This window comes from Schistocerca cancellata, chromosome 11 (genome assembly GCF_023864275.1).
Source record: "Schistocerca cancellata isolate TAMUIC-IGC-003103 chromosome 11, iqSchCanc2.1, whole genome shotgun sequence".
In the NCBI taxonomy this organism is placed as follows: domain Eukaryota; kingdom Metazoa; phylum Arthropoda; class Insecta; order Orthoptera; family Acrididae; genus Schistocerca; species Schistocerca cancellata.
The window spans coordinates 115,346,003-115,365,648 of record NC_064636.1 but is presented as its reverse complement, the minus strand read 5'-3'; positions in this window follow the sequence as shown (position 1 = coordinate 115,365,648).

Here is a 19,646-nt window from a genome sequence, read left to right as displayed (position 1 = left end):
GTACTAGAAGATATCGGCTAAATTTTGATTGGGCGATAAGTCAGAAAAATCTGAATAATTCAACTAAACACTTAGGGATTAAAATTACAAATAACCTAAATTGGAACAATCACAGAGATAATGTTGTGTGTAGAGCAAACCGAAGACTGCGATTCATTGGCAGAACACTTAGAAGGATTTTTGGATTGTTTGTGGGAAGAGACCAAACAGCGAGGTTATCAGTCTCATCGGATTATGGAAAGATGGGGAAGGAAGTCGGCCGTGCCCTTTCAAAGGAACCATCCCGGCATTCGCCTGGACCGATTTAGGGAAATCACGGAAAACCTAAATCAGGATGGCTGGACGCGGGATTGAACCGTCGTCCTCCCGAATGTACTTAGAAGGAGCAACAGGCCTAATAAAGAGACTGCTTACACCACGCCTGTCCGCCCTATTCTGGAGTATTGCTATGCGGTGTGGGATCCGCATCAGGTGGGAGAGACGGACGACATCGAAAAAGTTCGAAGAAGGGCAGCTCATTTTGTATTATCGCGAAGTAGGAGAGATAGTGCCACAGACATTGTACGTGAATTGGAGTGACAATCATTAAAACAAAGGCGTTTTTCGTTGCGACGGGATCTTGTTGTGAAACTTCAGTCACCAGTTTTCTACTCCGATCGCGAAAACATTCTGTTGGCACCCACGTACATAGGGAGAAGTGATCATCATGATAAAATGAGAGAAACCATCCTGGCAGAGAAAATTTAAGTGCTCGTTTTCCCTGCGCGCCGTTGGAGAGTGGAACGGTAGAGACACAACTTGAAGGTGGTTCATTGAACCCTCTGCCAAGCACTTCATTGTGAATAGCAGAGTAATTACGTAGATATAGATCCTCTGCAAGCCACTAAGGGCGATTAGCGAAGGGTACCCACTACCACTGCTAGTCATTTCCTTTCCTGCTCCGCTCGCAAACAGAGAGGGGAAAAACTACTGTCTGCATGCCCCAGTATGAGCGCTAATTTCTCCTGTCTCATCTTCGTGCCTCCCTCCCTCCCCCCCCTCCCCCCCCTACCCCCCTCTCCCTAGAATGTATGTTGGCAGCTGTAAAACCGGTCGGCAGCCAACTCAAAAACCCAGTTCTCTAAATTTTTCCAATAGTATTTCCCTCCAGGTATTCCCATTTGAGTTCCCGAAGCATCTTCGTAATACTTACGTTTTGCTCGAATTTACCCGTATCAAACCCAACAGCCCAGCTCTAAATTGTGTCGATGTCTTCCTTTAATCCGATCTGTTGCGCATCCCGAACACTCGATCGTGACTCAAGAATAGGTCGCAGCGTCTTATATGTGGTCTCCTTCACAGATGTGCTGTTTGTTGTCGGAGATTAGAGGAGAAACAGACTTCTAGGGATTCGATTATCCAAGCTTCTTTTTCTAAATTCTGTACTAAAATAGTTAAATACAAAGAAATAGCTTTGATGACAATAAATTAATTTTCTCTGGAAGATTCATTTTATTTAGTTTCGTTATCTGATTTATGTAGAGGTAGTTGATCATCACATCGGTAGGTATCACTGCGCCAAGAGTAACTGAACGTTAGAAAGTTGGGTAGATTTGTGAAGAGATAGGTAACTTTTTCCGGTTGTTGGTGTTTATCTCTGACCACACATAACTTACGCTCTTCTACTGAGATACTTAAAAATAAAAACATTTCGGCGTGCTTTTTCTGATATTTCAGAAGCGGCTGTAGGACTCGTAAAATCAACTATGTTTGTTAGCATCGGTGGTTTTATGAACGCTCGTGCAACCCTAGCCGTTGCTCATTAGTTTGGACGTGTGAAGTTTCGTTACACGATTGATGGGGCAATTACAGTGACGTTTGTTGACTTCTATGTTTTTACAAATTATGGTACAGTACTGGGCTTTGCTCGGGCATGGTTTGGATGGGTGGAGATTACTTTAATAATCGATGGGGCACCTGCGCCGTTCACGTGTGCGCAACGTTTTACTGCCCACGTGAATGGAAGATGCAAGTAATCATCATAAGAGGTGAGACTACAGTGCGTTTGAAATTAGTTGCGACTTTTGACGTTTGGCTCAGCGGCGGGGACGAGACTGCGTTGCCCGGGTAACAGCAACGGCGAGCCGGCTTTCCCTATGACGCCACCGGCAGTTCGGTTGGTAAAGCCACGCTGAGGGCAAACAGTACGACGTGGCGTCGCGCAGAGGCACCAATGTTCATTAGCTCTCGTTCTAAACTGCTATATTCCGGCGTTGAAGTGTTCTTTAGCCTCAGGTATTGTGAATGAGTGTTTCGTGTTGGCGCTCTGTTAATGATAACAGTGCAGTACTTCTGAAAACACAACTTTCACAATTAAAATGGAGATTCAGGAACACATTCACTGGAAGTGAAGATACTGTTCTGCCGCCAAATATGTATCCAAATTCAACAATAATAATGGACATTGCGCCATACCACTCTGTTGTCACAACGCAGTGGATGAAACCGGATATTTGGTTCCACGTACAAAGGAATGTTCCACTGGATAAAGTTGAATATAGCATGTATAAGGTGAAGTTAATGAAGCTTGAAATGCTGTATGAGCAAAAAGCCCCACAGTACCAGGTCGACAATCTGGCTGACGCCAAAGGACATAGCTTAATCGTCCTTCATCCATATCACGCTACTTTAACTGCGACTGAGAATACGCTCAATGAGGCTAAAATGCTGGAAGAAGAAGCCATTGGAAATGTTACACCACAGGACAGGTCTCGAGTTGTCAGCCATACCAAGTAGGTAGTTGAGGAGAGATGGATTCACAAAGGACTATGACGAGTTTTGAGTAATATGTAACTTCTCTTGTTGCCATGTTAAAATCTGCTTCTTTTGTCTAAACACAGACAGTTTACAAATATTCATCTCACTAACATTCTAATGCAGCTGAAATAGCGACAGAATTATGAAATAGTGTGTTATTAAACTAGTAACTGAGGGCAAGGCAGGTCAACAGTTTAAGAAACAATCCAGTCTCAGAATAAAATAGACGCCTAACTTCTTCACATATATTGTCACAAAAAACACAGCAGTTGTCATTTCACCGGATATGGATGGTCCTTAAGAATTACATTATTGCATTGAAAAAATCAGTAGTTCCTTGATTATCGCCGTTCCACATAATAATCATGGCAAAATACTCTGTTTTTTGTGTGTTATCATTTGTCAAAATTCTTGTTCTGACAGCGTGAACAGTTTATGAGATACGTGCGATTTATGATTATTTCTTCCCGGTTCTTTCGCTGGCACGTGCTTTCAAGGCGGAGTGGTTTTCATACATTCCATTTCCACGAGACTACAGACACATCACCGTATGTTTAAAGAATTATTCAGTTTGTTTTCCACATATCATACTAAGCAACATATAATAAAAAATGCACAAAACGCAAATTCACCGCGACCCTTATTTTTCACTAAAAACTAAGAATTCTTTTCTCAGTTTGCTGTAATTTCCTTAATATCAAAGCATCACAATTGACTATATCTCCGAGCGCTAATGAAATCTCCATAGTTTCTTACAAAGTTGATAAATTATATGATTATGCATGAATCTCACGATATAAAGTAAGAGATTCTTCGCAATCATCACGCCAAGGAGAGCTATAAATAGCCTGGGCAATTATTTTTTTTTTCTTTATTGTAATATTGCACCTTATACGGGTCGGCTGGCAGCAGCAATTTTACGCAGATTTTTAATTTTTTTTAATTTTTAAACCTGTGACAGGCAGGCCATCAGCGGCATAATACGCCGCTCTTTGGCCACAGAGAACACAAAAGAGACATATGAAGACAATTAGAGAAAAAAAATGGTGGACATAGAAACGGAGACATACACTTTTAAAAAACATGGAGCCGTGCACGGGCGTAGAGTCCAAGACAAAAGTTCTTCAGACACTTGGACACACTCAGAGACGAAAATTGTCACACGTGAACGTAGGAGCACAAAACGAATAACACTGAACCACTTGAGCACAAAAGACAGCACACACAGAAACGCAAGGCGTTGATCTCCGGCGCGCAAATGTTCACTAACATGTACGAGTCCGGGGACCTGCGAAGAGAGGAGGAGGGGGGGGTGGGAGAGGGAGTGGGGAGAGCAGAGATGCCACGGGCAGGGGAGATAGGGGGAGGGAGGAAGGGGGAAGGGAAGCCTGGGGGAAGAGGGGCGGAGGAAGGGGGGGAAGGAAAGAGAAGGATGCCCAAGGAAAAAGACACAGGAAGTGGGAGGGGAGGATCAAAGTTATAGGAGGGGTAGATGGAGGGGAGGAGGACATCATCAGGGAGGGGGAGCTGGCGGAAGCCACCTTGGGAGAGGGTAAGGAGGGTGGAGAGATGGAGACCGGGTGGGACGTGGGAATACAGGTGCGGCAGCTGGCGGGGGTGGGAGAGGATGGGTGAGACAAGCGGGTGAGGAGGATCAAGTTTACGGGAGGTGTACAGGATCCATATCCTTTCAAGGAAAAGGAGGAGGTGAGGGAACGGAATGAGGTCGTACAGGATCCGCATGGGGGAGGGGAGACAGATGCGGTAGGCGAGGCAGAGAGCATGGCGTTCAAGGATCTGAAGGGATTTATAAAAGGTAGGGGGCGGGGGTGGGCGGAAATCCAGGCCGGATTGGTGTAACAAAGGATAGGGTGGATCAGGGATTTATAGGAGTGGAGTGTGGTGGAGGGGTCCAGACAACACGTACGGCCGGAAAGGAGCTCGAGGAGACGGAGTCAGGAGCGTGCCTTGGCTTGGACTGGCCGGAGATGGGGGGGTCCAGGAGAGGCGACAGTCGAGGGTGACGGCAAGGTACTTAAGGGTGGGGGTAAGGGCAATAGGATAGCCATAGATGGTTAGATAGAAATCGAGGAAGCGGAAGGAAGGGGTGGTTTTGCCTACAATGATCGCCTGGGTTTTGGAGGGATTGACCTTGAGCAACCACTGGTTGCACCAAGCGGTGAACTGGTCAAGATGGGATTGGAGAAGGTGTTGGGAGCGCTGCAGGGTGGAGGCAAGGGCAAGGAAGGCGGTGTCATTGGCAAACTGGAAAAGGTGGACAGGAGGGGTGACAGCGGCGGCATGTCCACCGTATACAAAAGGTACAGAAGGGGGGAGAGGACGGAGCCTTGGGGCACACCAGTGGAGGGCAAAAAGGTGTAGGAATCCGTGGTATGGATGGTGACGTAGGAAGGACGGTAGGAGGGAAAAGAGCCAATCAGATGGAAGTAGTTAATGGGAAGGGCGAAGGTTTGGAGCTTGAACGGGAGACCGGAATGCCATACACGGTCATAGGCACATTCGAGGTCCAGGGATAGGAAGATTGCAGAGCGACGGGAATTAAGCTGCTCGGAAAGGAGATGAGTAAGGTGGAGAAGGTCATCGGAAGAGAAGGACAGCCGAAAGCCACACTGGGTAATGGGAAGGAATCGGTGCTGGTGGAGATGCTGGTGGATGCGTCGGGTTGGGATGGATTCCAGGACCTTGCTGAAGACTGAGGTAAGGCTGATAGGACAGTAGGAGGAGACGGCGGACGGCGGTTTGCCAGGTTTAAAGAACATTAGGATAAGGGGGGTTTTCCACAGGTCGGGGTAGTAGCCGGTGGACAGGACTACATCGTAGAGCCTTGCTAGGGTGGAGAGGAAAGAGACAGGAGCTTCACGAAGGTGGCGGTAGGTGACACAATCGTGACCAGGAGCGGTGTTGCATTTTGTGCAGAGTGTAGCAATGAGATCCTGTGTAGTGATAGGGGCATTGAGTTCCGTGTGTGCAATGTTGTCCAAGTACTGGAAACCAGATGCGAAGGGAGGGACAGAGGTGTCAGTTCGATCGCGGACATCTGGGAAGAGGGAGTAATCGAACTGGGGATCATCGGGGATGGAAAAGATATTGGAGAGGTAGGAGACAAAGTGATTGGCCTTACTGAGGGTGTCAGGAAAGGGGTGATCATCATGGAGAAGAGTATTGTAGGGGGAGGGTTTAGTTCCGGTAAGATGATGGAAGGCTGACCAGAACTTGGACGAGTTTATAGGTTGGGTATCATTTAAACGGGTGCATGTCTGTCGCCAGTCCCGGCATTTCTTAGCAGCGAGCAAATTTCGAATGTGTTGCTGGAGTTGCCGGTGGCATCGTAGTGTGTCCGAGTCACGCGTGTGGAGGAAGGCACGGTAGAGATGGCGGGATTCACGGAGGAGGAGAATGGCCTGTGGGGGTAAGGTAGGATGGTGGGGGTGTATGGCGACAGTAGAGACATGGGCCTCCACGGCCTCAGACAAGGTCTGCTGGAGAAAGGAGGCAGCATGGGTAGCATCGTCAGGGTGGTGGTAGGTGAATGGGTGGCTATCGACCTGGGTGGAGAGAGTATCCTGGTAGGCATTCCAGTTGGCACAGGAATAGTCATGGACATACTTTGGGGGAGGGTAACTACGAGGGGTGGGGCGGGGGCGACAACCGTCTGAAACGGTGAGGAGGACACGGAGATGATCGCAACCAATAGGCTCCAGGACATCCACCATTATGTGGCCAAGGAGGTTAGGGGAGGAAAGGATAACATCGGGAGTGGAGTTGGATTCAGGACGGGTGTGCTGTGGAATGGGGATGAGGTCACCTTGAAGAGAGGAGAGGAACCGATGCCACCGCCATAACTAGGCGGCGGAACGACTATGGATGTTGAAGTCGGCGGCGATCACGTAGGAGGAGAAGGTTCGATTGATGTGGGAGAGGAAGTCGAAGGGAATAGGGGCGTTAGGGGGGACACAGATGGTGGCGCAGGTGACAGTAAGGCCGGGGAAGAAGAGACTAAGGATCACGTGTTCAGTGGGGTCGGGAAGGAGAGGTTGGAGCCGAACTGGGATCTGGCGGTTGTGACCAATGGCAACTCCGCCACGCGCAATCAGGAGAGGATTATTGGAGCGGTGAAGGAGGCAGGGCAAAGTGTGGATGGTGTGGTGGGGTTGGAGGAAGGTTTCATTGAGGAGGAAGGCATCCACGCAGTGGGTGGAAAGAGTGTGCAGGAAGAGGTTCTTGTTGCCCGGAAGGGAGCGGATGTTGTTGAAAACGATACGGTGCTGTCGCACCATGACAGGGATTTAGACAAGGGTGTCACGACGGGAGAAGGTGAAATGGGCCTGGTTGTTGGAGTAGGTGGCATACATTTTTAGGTAGAAAACGGAACGGGCGGTGAGGGATATCTTTTGGAGTGTGTGGGGCGCTGGAATGGGTGAACATTTTGGAGGACGATGGTGAGGAATCTGATGATGTCCTCAGCGGTAGGGGGTGGGTGAAGGGAATTGCCGGGAGGGGTGGGGGCGTCCAGAGGGCAGACAGGAATGGTGAGTTCAGGAGTTGTAGGAGGGGGTTGGGCCTTACATTTCTGGGAGTAAGTAGGATGAGGGAGGCTACAGGTATTACAGGAGGGGGGGTACTGGACATTGGGGCTTGCTTACAGTGCGGGCAGGTGGGGGCCTCACAGCACTCAGATGTCGGGTGTGCATAATACCGCAAGCACCTCTGGCAGTGGAGGGATTGAGGAGGGGAACTGGAAGGGTCAACTTGGTAGCATTGGTGAAAGAGAAGGGCACCCTCCTTCAGGAGACGGTCTATGGAGGGGGCGTGTTCGGAAAAGCCCTGCATATGGCGGGTGGGGCCGGCTGAGTTGTGGATGCAGCGAACCGCACGCACCTCCAGATGGGGATGCGCCTTGAGCTCCGCCAACACCTCCTCCTCCAGGATTGTCGGACTAAGCCGAGTGATCACGGCGGTGAGGGTCGGTGGGTGACGCAGGGGTTGGGGTTGGCGGGAGGAAGGCAGGGAAGGAGCAGGGGTGAGGGAGGCATTAGGGCCAAAGCCGATGACAGGGATGTGGGAAAGATCTGTGTGAAGGGTAGGGCTGGACCGAATCATGGTGAGGAGTGAGGAGGGAGATGGGGGCACCGGGAAAATGCTGGCAAAGGAAGAGGGTGAGGTTCCGGGCCTGAAGAAGGGAGGAATCAGGACGGGAGAGGAGGTAGCGGTAGGAGGAGATGGAGGAGGAGGAGGAGGGGGGGCAGGGACATGTGGGGAGACATCCATGGCATCCTGGGCAGGGGAAGGGGTATGAGGCGGAACCTTTTTAGATGCAGATGAGTCAGGGGTGGCACTGGGGTGTTTGACGGCGGCAGAGGAGGTGTGGGGGACGGGAGAAACTGGAAGATGGCGTGGAGTGGCAGCTCCCGGTGCTGGAGTTGGCGTCAGAGATGGTGAGGGCGAAGGCGATGGCGATGGCGATGATGAAGACGATGAAGAGGGCGAAGGGGAAAGTTGAGCATGGGCTGTGGCCCTCCGGGCCACCACCGTAGCAGGGGCTGCGGAAATGGAAGGAGCACAGGGAGGGATCAGAGGAGGCGCGGCAGGGAGGAGCTGGGGATGGGGCAACAAAAAGTGAGGGAGATCGGAGAGTGAGGAGTGGGGGGATGGACTGAAGGGTGGTGATTGGGCACACCACATGATAGTGGTGGCGGCGGCGGAGGGAGATGTGTATATGATGGCAGTGGTGGTGGCAGCTGTTGTAGTGGTGGTGGGGGTTGACATGATGATAAGGGGAAAACACAGGACAGGACCAAGAAGCAAACGAGGGATGGGCAAAGTGACGAGAAACACAGAGTAAAAGGGACAGGGAACGATGAAGGAGACTGGGGGCGAAGCCCCACTCTGCTGCTGCTGATGGGAGGGGGGGGGGCGACCCAGCTGGCTGGCTGGTGGGGACACCGCTGCTGCTGCTGCTGCTGCTGCTACTGGTGGCTGGCTGGGACCGCTGCTGGCTGGGACCACTGCTGGCTGCTGGCAGGAACCGCTGCTGGCTGCTGGCTGCTGGCTGGGACCGCTGCAGGCTGCTGGCTGGACCCCTGCAGGGTGGCTGGCACCTACAAATACCTATAGCTTCTATTAGAGCCGGAAAGGCACAATCGAAGGAGGTATCCTTTCGGATTACTGCCAGAGATGGACTGCTCTTCTACAGACAGACTGATAGAGAACAAGGATTTTGTGATTTGAATGGGTAGAGATGTTTTTCTGGTTCTTCAGCCATGGTATATGTTTCCGTAATAGTAAATTCAATTAACAAAACATATATAAATTATAATTTACTGTCTTACATTCAGCAATTATTTGCACATTTTCCTTTTTTAAATTCTATATGGCGTTGTATCACTGAGCAATCTGTGGCACCGCTCAGCGCTGGGAAAGGGATTTGTTTTGGCGTCAAACCAAAGCGACGAGTTCCATTACTGAGCTACCAGTAGCGCCGCTTAGCGGCGGGAATGGGAGTTATTTCGGCGTCAGACCACAGCGCCGAGACGGGAGTGCAGTTCTGAGGACAGGGCGGATGGTTGCCTGTTTCTTTCCTACTTACAGATGGAGCTGTGGTCTGACATTCTGGCAATGCGAATGTCAACGTTGCCTTGCCTGCAAACATAGCAGTATCTGAGAAGAAACACGTTCGTTAAGCATGTGCATCGAAGAAACATCTCTGCCTACTATAATTATTCTCATTTCTAAAACTCTCTCATGCACCCGTCCCCCTCGTGGTGGCATCGGTTCCTCTCCTCCATCCAAGGCGACCTCGTTCCCATTCCCCGGCATACCCGCCCTCAATCCAACTCCACTCCCAATGTCATCCTCTCCTCACCTAACCTCCTTGGCCGCATAGCGGTGGATTTCCTGGACCCCATAGGTAGTGACCATCTCTCTGTCCTCCTCACCGTTTCAGACGGTCGTCGCCCCCATCCCGACCCTCGTAATGACCCTCCCCCGAAATACGTCCATGATTAATCCCATGCCGACTGGAATGCCTACCAGGATATCCTCTCTACCCAGGTCGATAGCCACCCCTTCACCTACCACCACCCTGATGATGTTACCCATGCCGCCTCCTTTCTCCAGCAGACCTTGTCTCAGGCTGTGGAGGCCCATGTCCCTTCTGTCGCTTCACCCCCACTGTCCTACTTTACCTCCACAGGCCATCCTCCTTCTTCGTGAATCCTGCTGTCTCTACAGTGACTTCCTTCTCGCGCATGACCCGTCACACTACAACGCCACCGGCAACTACGACACATCAGAAACTTGTTCGCGGCTAAGAAACGCCAGGACTGGCGACAGACATGCACACGTCTTAATGCTACATGTCCTATCAACTCGTCCAAGTAATGGTCAGCCTTCCGCTGCCTTACTGGATCTAACCCCCCCCCCCCTACTACCCTCTCCATCATGATAATCAACCCTTCCTTGCAACCTTAGTAAGGCCAATCACTTTGCCTCCTACCTCTCCGATATCTTTACCATCACAGACGATCCCCAGTTCGATTACTCCCTCTTCCCAGATGTCCGCAATATAACTGACACCTCAGTCCCTCCCCTCATTCCTGGTTCCCAGTACTTGGACAACATTGCACATACTGAACTCGATGCCCCCATCACTACTCAGGATATCATCGCTACACATCGCATGAAACGCAATACTGCTCGTGGTCATGATCGTGTCACCTATCGCCACCATCGTGAAGCTCCTGCCCCCTTCCTCTCCACCCTGGCCAGATTCTATAATGTAGTCCTGTCCACTGGCTACTACCCCGACCTGTGGAAAACCTTCCACATCCTGATGTTCCTTAAACCCGACAAACCGCCATCCGCTGTCTCCTCCTAAGGACCCATCAGCCTTACCTTGGTCTTCAGCAAGATCCTGGAATCCATCCTTACCCGACGCATCCATCAGCATCTCCACCAGCACCGCCTCCTTCCCGTTACCCAGTGTGGCTTTGGGCCTTCCGTCTCTACCAATGACCTTCTCCTTCACCTCACTCATCTCATCTCCAAACAGCTCAATTCCCATCGCTCCGCTATCTTCCTCTCCCTTGACCTCGAACGCGCCTATGACCGTGTGTCGCATTCTGGTCTCCTCTTCATGTTCCAAACCTTCGCCCGTCCTATTAACTACTTCCGTCTGATCGGGTCCTTTCTTTCCCAACGTCCTTCCTATGTCACCATCCATAATGCGGATTCCTACACCTTTATCCCCTCCGCCGGTGTGCCCCAAGGTTCTGTCCTCTCCCCTCTTCGGTACATTTTGTATACGGCGGACATGCCACCGCCTTCACCCCCCCATCCACCTTCTCCAGTACGCCGATGACACCACCTTCCTTGCCCTCGCCCCCACCCTACAGCGCTCCCCACACCTTCTCCAATCCGATCTTGACCGGTTCACCACTTGGTACAACCAGTGGTTGCTCAAGGTCAATCCCTCCAAAACCCAGGTGATCATTGTAGGCAAAACCACCCCTTCCTTCCGCCTCCTCGACTTCTATGTCACCATCTATGGCCGTCCTATCGCCCTCACCCCACCCTTACGTACCTTGGCGTCATCCTTGACCATCGCCTCTCCTAAACCCCCCATCTCTGGACAATCCAATCCAAGCCAAGGCATGCTCCCGACTCCGACTCCGACTCCTCAAGCTCCTTTCTGGCCGTACATGGGGTCTGGACCCCTCCACCATCCTCTACACCTATAAGTCCCTCATCTGCCCTATCCTCTGCTACACCCACCTTGCCTGGATCTCTGCCCCTCCTACCTTTTACAAATCCCTTCAAATCCTCGAACGCCATGCTCTCCGCCTCGCCTATTGCATCCCCTCCCCATGCGGATCCTGTATGACCTTATTCCGTTCCCAAACCTCCTCCTTTTCATCGAATGGATACAGATCCTCTACACCTCCCGAAAACTACATTCCCCTCACCCCCTTATCTCTCACATACTCCCTCACCCTCATCCACTGCCGCTCTCCATCTCTCCACCTTCCTTACCCTCTCCCAAGGTGGCTTCCACCAGCTACCCCTCTGTGATGACGCCCTCCTCCCCTCCATCTACCCCTCCTATCAACTTTGATCCTCCCCTCCCACTTCCTGTGTTTTGTTTTCAGGGCACCCTCTCTCCCTTCTCTCTCCCTTCCCTCCCTCCTCCCTTCCTCCCCCCTCCTCCCCTGGGCTTCCCCTACCCCCCCATACCTTCATTCCTCCCCCATCTCCTCTGCCATTGGCATCTCTGCTCTCCCCTCTCCTTCCCCCACCATCTTCTTCCCCTCTTGGCAGGTCCCCAGACTCGCACACATTAAGTGGACATTCCCGTGCTGGAGATCATCGCCATCGATTTAGTGTGTGTGCTGTCATGTTTGTGATTCAGTGTTTTTCCCTGCTCACGCTCCTTCGTTCACGTGTGTCATCTAAATCGTCAGTGTTTGTGCACAGTGCCGCCAGTTTTCTTGTTTTCCGTCGAGTGTGAATGGCTTCATGTTTTTTAATTACTGTATCTACTGTTTTTTAACCACCATTATGTTACTTTTCTGTCTTGATAGATTTTCTCTTGTATTGTACTGCTTGTGGCTGAAGAGTGGAGTAAAATTTTCCGCTGCCAGTCCACCTTGTATGAGGTGCAAAATTACAATATAGAAAAAAAAACCGTCCCCCTCATCTCCGGCATCTCCGGCGGTACCTCACAAGAGTACTACCCTTCAATAGCGGCATTGCCTCTAATTGAAGTGCTAGGGTTTTCCAGGGCCGGTCAGCCAGTCAGCCAGCCAGCCAGCCAGCGAGTCAGCAGCAGCAGTGGTCCAGCCAGCAGCAGCGGTCCAGCCAGCCAGCCAGCGTTCCTGCCTGCCAGCCAGCCAACATTCCTGCCAGCCAGCCAGCGTTCCTGCCAGCCAGCCAGTGTTCCTGCCAGCCAGCCAGCGTTCCAGGTTCCTGCCAGCATTCCAGCCTCTGCGGTCGCCTCCCACCAGTGGCAGCGAAGTGGGGCACTCGGCCCCAGTCAGCGTTTCATCCGTCTTCATCTGTCTTCGTGACTCCCTTGTTTTCTTCTGTAGTTTTTGTCCTGTCCTGTTTCTTTCCTCCTTGTAATCATGACAACCCCCACCACCACTACCACTGCTTCCACTACCGCCATTGTATACACCTCTCCCACCCCCACTTCTCACCCTCACTTCTCCTTTGCTCTATGTTGCCACGGCCCCAGCTCCTTCCTCCTGCGACTCCTCCTCTCATCCCTTCCCTCCTCTCCCTCACTCTGTTCCCTCTGTCTCTGCAGCCCCCACCAGGGGCCCACGCCCTGCTCTCGCCATCGCCTTCACCTTCATCATCGTCTTCACCATCGCCATTGCCTTCACCGTCACCATCCCTGTCTCTGGCGCCAGCTCCAGCATCCCCACTGGGATCTGCCACTTCCTGCTATCTCCCAGTTGCTCCTGTCCCACATGCCTCCTCTCACCCTTCAGTCACCTTAAAGTGCCCCAGTGGCACCCATGCCTCCTCTGCTCCCAAAACATTCCAGCCCCGTCCTCCTTCCCCCCCCCCCCCACATGATGCCATGGATGTCTCCCCACGTATCCCTGCTATTTCCTCCTCGTCCTCCTCCTCCTCCTCCTCCTCCTCCTCCTCCTGCTGCTGCTGCTCCCCCTCCTCCTACAAATGCCTCGTCTCCTGTCCTGATCCCTCTCTCCTCAAAGCCCAGAACCTCATGCTACTCCTTCACCATCACTTTCCCGGAGCCCACATCTCCCTCCTCACTCCCCGCTGAGACTCCGTTCTCATCACCTCCCACAGCCCCACCCTTCACACAGACATCCTCTTCCGAATCCCCATTACCCGATTTGGCCCAAATGCCTCCCTCAACCCTGCACCTTCCCCGTCCCCCTCCCGCCAACCCCAACCCCAGCATTGCCCGCCGACCCTCGCTGATGTGATCACTTGGCTTAGTCCGACGATCACGGAAGACGAGGTGTTGGAGGAGCTTAAGACGTGTCCATCCTTAGAAATACGGGCAGTACACCGGACCGGGCGTGAGTCGTGCTTCGGTAGCTCAGATGGTAGAGCGCTTGCCCGCAAAAGGCAAAGGTCCCGAGTTCGAGTCTCGGTCGGGCACACAGTTTTAATCTGCCAGGAAGTTTCATATCAGCGCACACTCCGCTGCAGAGTGAAAATCTCATTCTGGAAACATCCCCCAGGCTGTGGCTAAGCCATGTCTCCGCAATATCCTTTCTTTCAGGAGTGCTAGTCCTGCAAGGTTCGCAGGAGAGCTTCTGTAAAGTTTGGAAGGTAGGAGACGAGATACTGGCAGAAGTGAAGCTGTGGGACCGGGCGTGAGTCGTGCTTCGGTAGCTCAGATGGTAGAGCGCTTGCCCGTGAAAGGCAAAGGTCCCGAGTTCGAGTCTCGGTCAGGCACACAGTTTTAATCTGCCAGGAAGTTTCAGTACACCGGATCTTCAAACCTGCCGGTCACACTCACCTTATGTGGATGTTCTCAGAACATGCCCCATCCATCGACCATCTCCTGAAGGAGGGTGCCCTCCTCTTCCATCAATGGTACAAGGTCGACCCCTCCCGTTCCCCTCCTCAATCCCTCTGCTGCCAGAGGCGTCTGTGCTATAATGCACACCCTAATATGAGTGCCGCGAGGCCCCTGTCTACCCACACTGTAAACAGGCGCACTTCCTCCGGCAGTGCCCCAACCTACAGTCCCCTCCTTCCTGCAACACCTGCAACCTCCCACATCCCACTTACTCCCAGAAATGCAAGACCCGACCACCCCACACCACTCCTGAACTCACTGTCCCTGTCCGCCCTCTGGACGCCCCCACCCCTCCTGGCAATTCCTGTTGTCCCCCCCACCGCTGACGACATCATCAGGTTCATAAGTAGTTTCAGTTTGTTTGGCAAGAAAGAGTAAGGATTAATGTTGAATGAATAGAAAAGAGGCATAACAAAAAGTTTGGCGTATCGCTAAAGCGTCAGAAGACTAATGTTGTAAAAGGTAAGGATGGCGAGGGACAACATCGCTTTTATGATAGAGTGGCTAACTTGACAAATATCGAATTGAGTGAGGGTGAAAACATTCTGCTGAATAAAGGTTTACAACACAATATCACTCCTAATCCTAATAATCGAACCATTACAAGAGCCATAGCTGAAACTAAAATGGTGTGTGAAGCAGCTAAGATGACGAAACTAGAAGCTGCGGACACAGCCGCTAAAATTAATAAAGCTATATCTAGTCAGTGTAAATCTTCTAATACCGTCATTCATGAGAGTCGCACCTTAAGAAATTTTAATACAAAGTTTAAAAAAAAGAAGGCAATGGTCATTCGCGCAGATAAGGGTAATACAGCAGTACTGATATATAAAGAGGATTATATTAAGAAAACGGAGGAATTCTTCTCTGAAAATGAGAAAATAGAAGTTCGCAAAGACCCAACACAGAATTTCCAAATAGATTTACGGAAAAAGATAAACAGCTCCCAATTTCTGCTTAAAGATTTCGAAAAGAAATCGCTAAAAATGATAGATCCTAAGCTCCCCCAACTGAGATCGCAGATTAAGATACATAAGAAAGGAAACCCAGTCTGTCCAATTGTTAACAATTTGTCATCGCCATGTTGTAAACTAAATAAGTTTCTTAACAACAAACTTAAAGCGGTGTACACTTTCTCTACCAATTTCGGGGTGAAAAACAATTCTGACCTTGCTAATGTGATTAAGGATATACGTATTCCAAATAATGCGACACTAGCTTCCCTAGACGCAAAAAGCCTCTACAGTAGTGTCCCCAAAAGGAAACTCTTCAAATTATTAAACGTAATCTGCTAACTCATAACAAGATTAGTACTGCAGAATACACTGAATTAATGGAACTTTTAGAATTTGCGTTAACTTATAACTTTTTTACATTCAATGACAAAATATATCAACAAAAAGATGGCCTTGGGATGGTAACAGTTTGGCAGGTACGTTAGCAAACATTTTCATGAACGACTTAGAATGTAAGTTCTTTACTAAGTTTCCACGACTGAAAGACAAGACCATATATTATAAACGTTCTGTCGATGACATCTTGTTACTGTTAGAGGGGGACTATAATGAGGTTACCGTATCTGCTGAAGCCATAGGCAACATGCACCAAAAAACAGCGTTTACTACAGAAATAAAAGACGCGGGCTCAGTTAACTATTTAGACCTTACCATTAAGAAGGTTGATAACAGACATAAATTTTCAATTTTCAGAAAGCCTACATGTACAGATACTATTATTGGAGCCAGTTCATGCCATCCGTTTCGATATAAAAGAGCTTTTTTCACCTCTATGATCGACCGACTTTTTAGATTACCATTGGCCGACAGTGAAATACGCCAAGAACTTAGTATATTAAAGCAAATTGTAGTAGCCAACGGTTTTTCAGCTAAAGATGTTATGCGCCCATACAATAGGATTAAAAAAAAACAGAATGTAAATAATAGGCCGACCCATAATCATCTAGAAAAAAGAAAGAATGAAGAATACCTGAAAACTATTCCAATGAAATTTTACGGAAAAATGTCCCAGCAAATAGAAAAGTGTTTGAATAAATCTAAGGTTAGATGTGGTTTTCATGTTAACAAAACCCTGAAACTCCGTTTAAAACACAGTTTGAGTAAAGACTCTGATAAATTTGACGGTTCTGGGGTTTACAAAATCATTTGTAGTAGTTGTGACAAATTTTACATCGGTCAAACTGGCCGCTCTTTTAAAATTAGATTCATGGAGCATTTGCAAGCACATAACAAAACTGCATTAGGAATGCATTTAGCAGAAACCGGCCATACTGTAGACAATATCGAGAGTTGTTTGCGTATTTTACACAGGGCAGAGAAGTGTCGCGCTCTCGACTTGTTGGAGGAGTTGGAAATTTACAAGGCCAAAACGCATGAGCCCACTAGGATGCCCAACGCCTACTTTGCTTCATTTGATAACATACTACGATAACCAAAGAATGCCTCGCGTATTTATACCTAGCCTTACTTGATGAGTTATGTTGAGAACAGAAGGCATTCCCTTACTTCCACATAGTAGTCGCTCTAATCCTGTAACTGATTATCTCCTACCTACTCATGGAATGTATAGCCAAACTATATAATTTTAATTATTGAATGTTTATATGTTGTTTAAACGTTTTCTGTGACAAGTCACGATGTATGTAAAGCCATCTGTTGGTTAAGTTCTTACGATCGGTGTGCGCTTACATAAGATCCTAGTGGCCGACCCAACAGAGGGTGCTGTTCACTGATCTGTCTCTTTTTCAGCTGTCATATAGACATTTTATCTTTCATAAGCAATTTATAGGTTGTTACAGGCACTGTATTACGCTATATTAATTGTTGACCATAAATTCACCACAAAAAGCGGTCGGACCTATACTCTTCATATATTTCCTTTTAATAATTTTACATGGGTAACTGTAATCATCTTTGAATGTATCACAGTTGGTTTCTATGATAGTCATCAATTTTAATACGTCTGCTACAATGTGCTTTCATCAGATTATGTTTTTGCGTAAATGATGACTACATATAAGCAAGCCCACAGTAGCGACATCTAGGGCGGATGTAGGCAAACAGGTTTCTGGATGCTACTGTACTTCAGTAGCTAGTTGGCAATAATCACGATGTGGACGATGTGGCCTATTGTACACTATATTTTAAATCTATGTGATGATGCTATGCTGATTATATTTATATATTTTGACGATGCCATTATGGCCGTATCACTTTAGGACATGGTGTAAAAAGGTACGTTATACCATGTCTTACCTGTACATTTCCCTGGTTGTACGAGAATATATTGTGATACATATTGCTGTTTTCCATGGACCTTGCCGTTGGTAGGGAGGCTTGCGTACCTCAGCGTACAGATGACCGTACCGTAGGTGCAACTACAATGGAGGGGTATCTGATGAAAGGCCAGACAAACGTGTGGTTCCTGAAGAAGGGCAGCAGCCTTTTCAGTAGTTGCAGGGGCAACAGTCTGGATGATTGACTGATCTGGCCTTGCAACACTAATCGAAACGGCCTTGCTGTGCTGGTACTGCAAACGGCTGAAAGCAAGGGGAAACTACAGCCGTAATTTTTGCCGAGGGCATGCAGCTTTACTGTATATCATGGAGAGCTGCATGAAACCAGTCTCAGGACTGAGGACGACAACAACAACAACATTGCTGTTTTATGTTAAAAGACACACTGCTTACTAGATACATATATTTATGTATTTTAGATCTGGGGATGGTCATTACAGACAGAAACCGGTCATCATCTAAAGAATTCATTTGTGATCAGAGACTGGAATAAAAAAGCATCGTCCTCCAGAATGTCCACCCATTCCAGCGCCCCCACACCCTCCAGGAGATATCCTGATCCGTCTTCCACCTCAACACCTATGCCACCTGCTCCCACAATCAGGCCCATTTTACATCCTCCCGTATCGACACCCTCATCTAAATCCCTGTCATGGCGCGGCAGCACCGTATCTTGTTCAATAACATTCGTTCCCTTCCCGCCAACAAGAACCTCCTCCTGCACACCCTCGCCACCCACCATGTGGATGCCTTCCTAATTACTAATATCTACTTCAAAATTTCAATTTCCTTCTAATCTGTCTATTTCAACAGTTTCTGATTCAAAGAAAGATATTGGAATTTTTGGATGTTTTAGTCTTTCTTCTTCTAACTCTAGTGAATATTCTGGTTCATATATTGCAACAGGAACACGAATTTTACCTTGTTATGGAAGTGTATCTTTTATTTCAATTCCCGCCATGGTCGCAGGTTCGAATTCTGCCTCAGGCATGGATGTGTGTGCTGTCCTTAGGTTAGTAAGCTTTAAGTTGTTCTAAGTTCTAGGGGACTGATGACCTACGAAGTAAGTCCCATGGTGTTCAGAGCCATTTGAACCATTTATTTCAATTCCAGCATCATTCTTATCAGCCCATTTAGGAATAGCATCTCCAGCAGTTGAACTCCAAGTAAAAATATCTGTTAATCTCCTTCCCACATCACTTCTATATAATCTTTGAAAAATCCACCAAACAAATCTAGTGGAAAAAGTACTTCATTTTTTTACTTTTATGATCTTCCATGGTTAACTCACAAGCTATATCTCATAAGGGCAGATGAAGGAATGAACGGATGTCCCATTCTAGACAAAATATTGTTTCCTTTCTTTATAGTGTTGATCTCAAACAACTTTGCCACATAGTTATCAATCAATTTTTTATTGTATTTCCCATCATATGATGGATAATCTGTAGTACCATCAGCTCCAATAATACTAAGACACATGTATCGGGTGATCAAAAAGTCAGTATAAATTTTAAAACTTAATAAACCATGGAATAATGTAGATAGAGAGGTAAAAATTGACACACACGCTTGGAATGACATGGAGTTTTATTAGAACAAAAAAAAGTATTGCTAGATGCATGAAAGATCTCTTGCGTGCATCGTTTGGTGATGATCGTGTGCTCAGCCACCACTTTCGTTATGCTTGGCCTCTCAGGTCCCCAGACCTCAGTCCGTGCGATTATTGGCTTTGGGGTTACCTGAAGTCGCAAGTGTATCATGATCGACCGACATCTCTAGGGATGCTGAAAGACAACATCCGATGCCAATGACTCACCATAACTCCAGACATGCTTTACAGTTCTGTTCATAACATTATTCCTCGACTACAGCTGTTGTTGAGGAATGATGGTGGACATATGGAGCATTTCCTGTAAAGAACATCATCTTTGCTTTGTCTTACTTTGT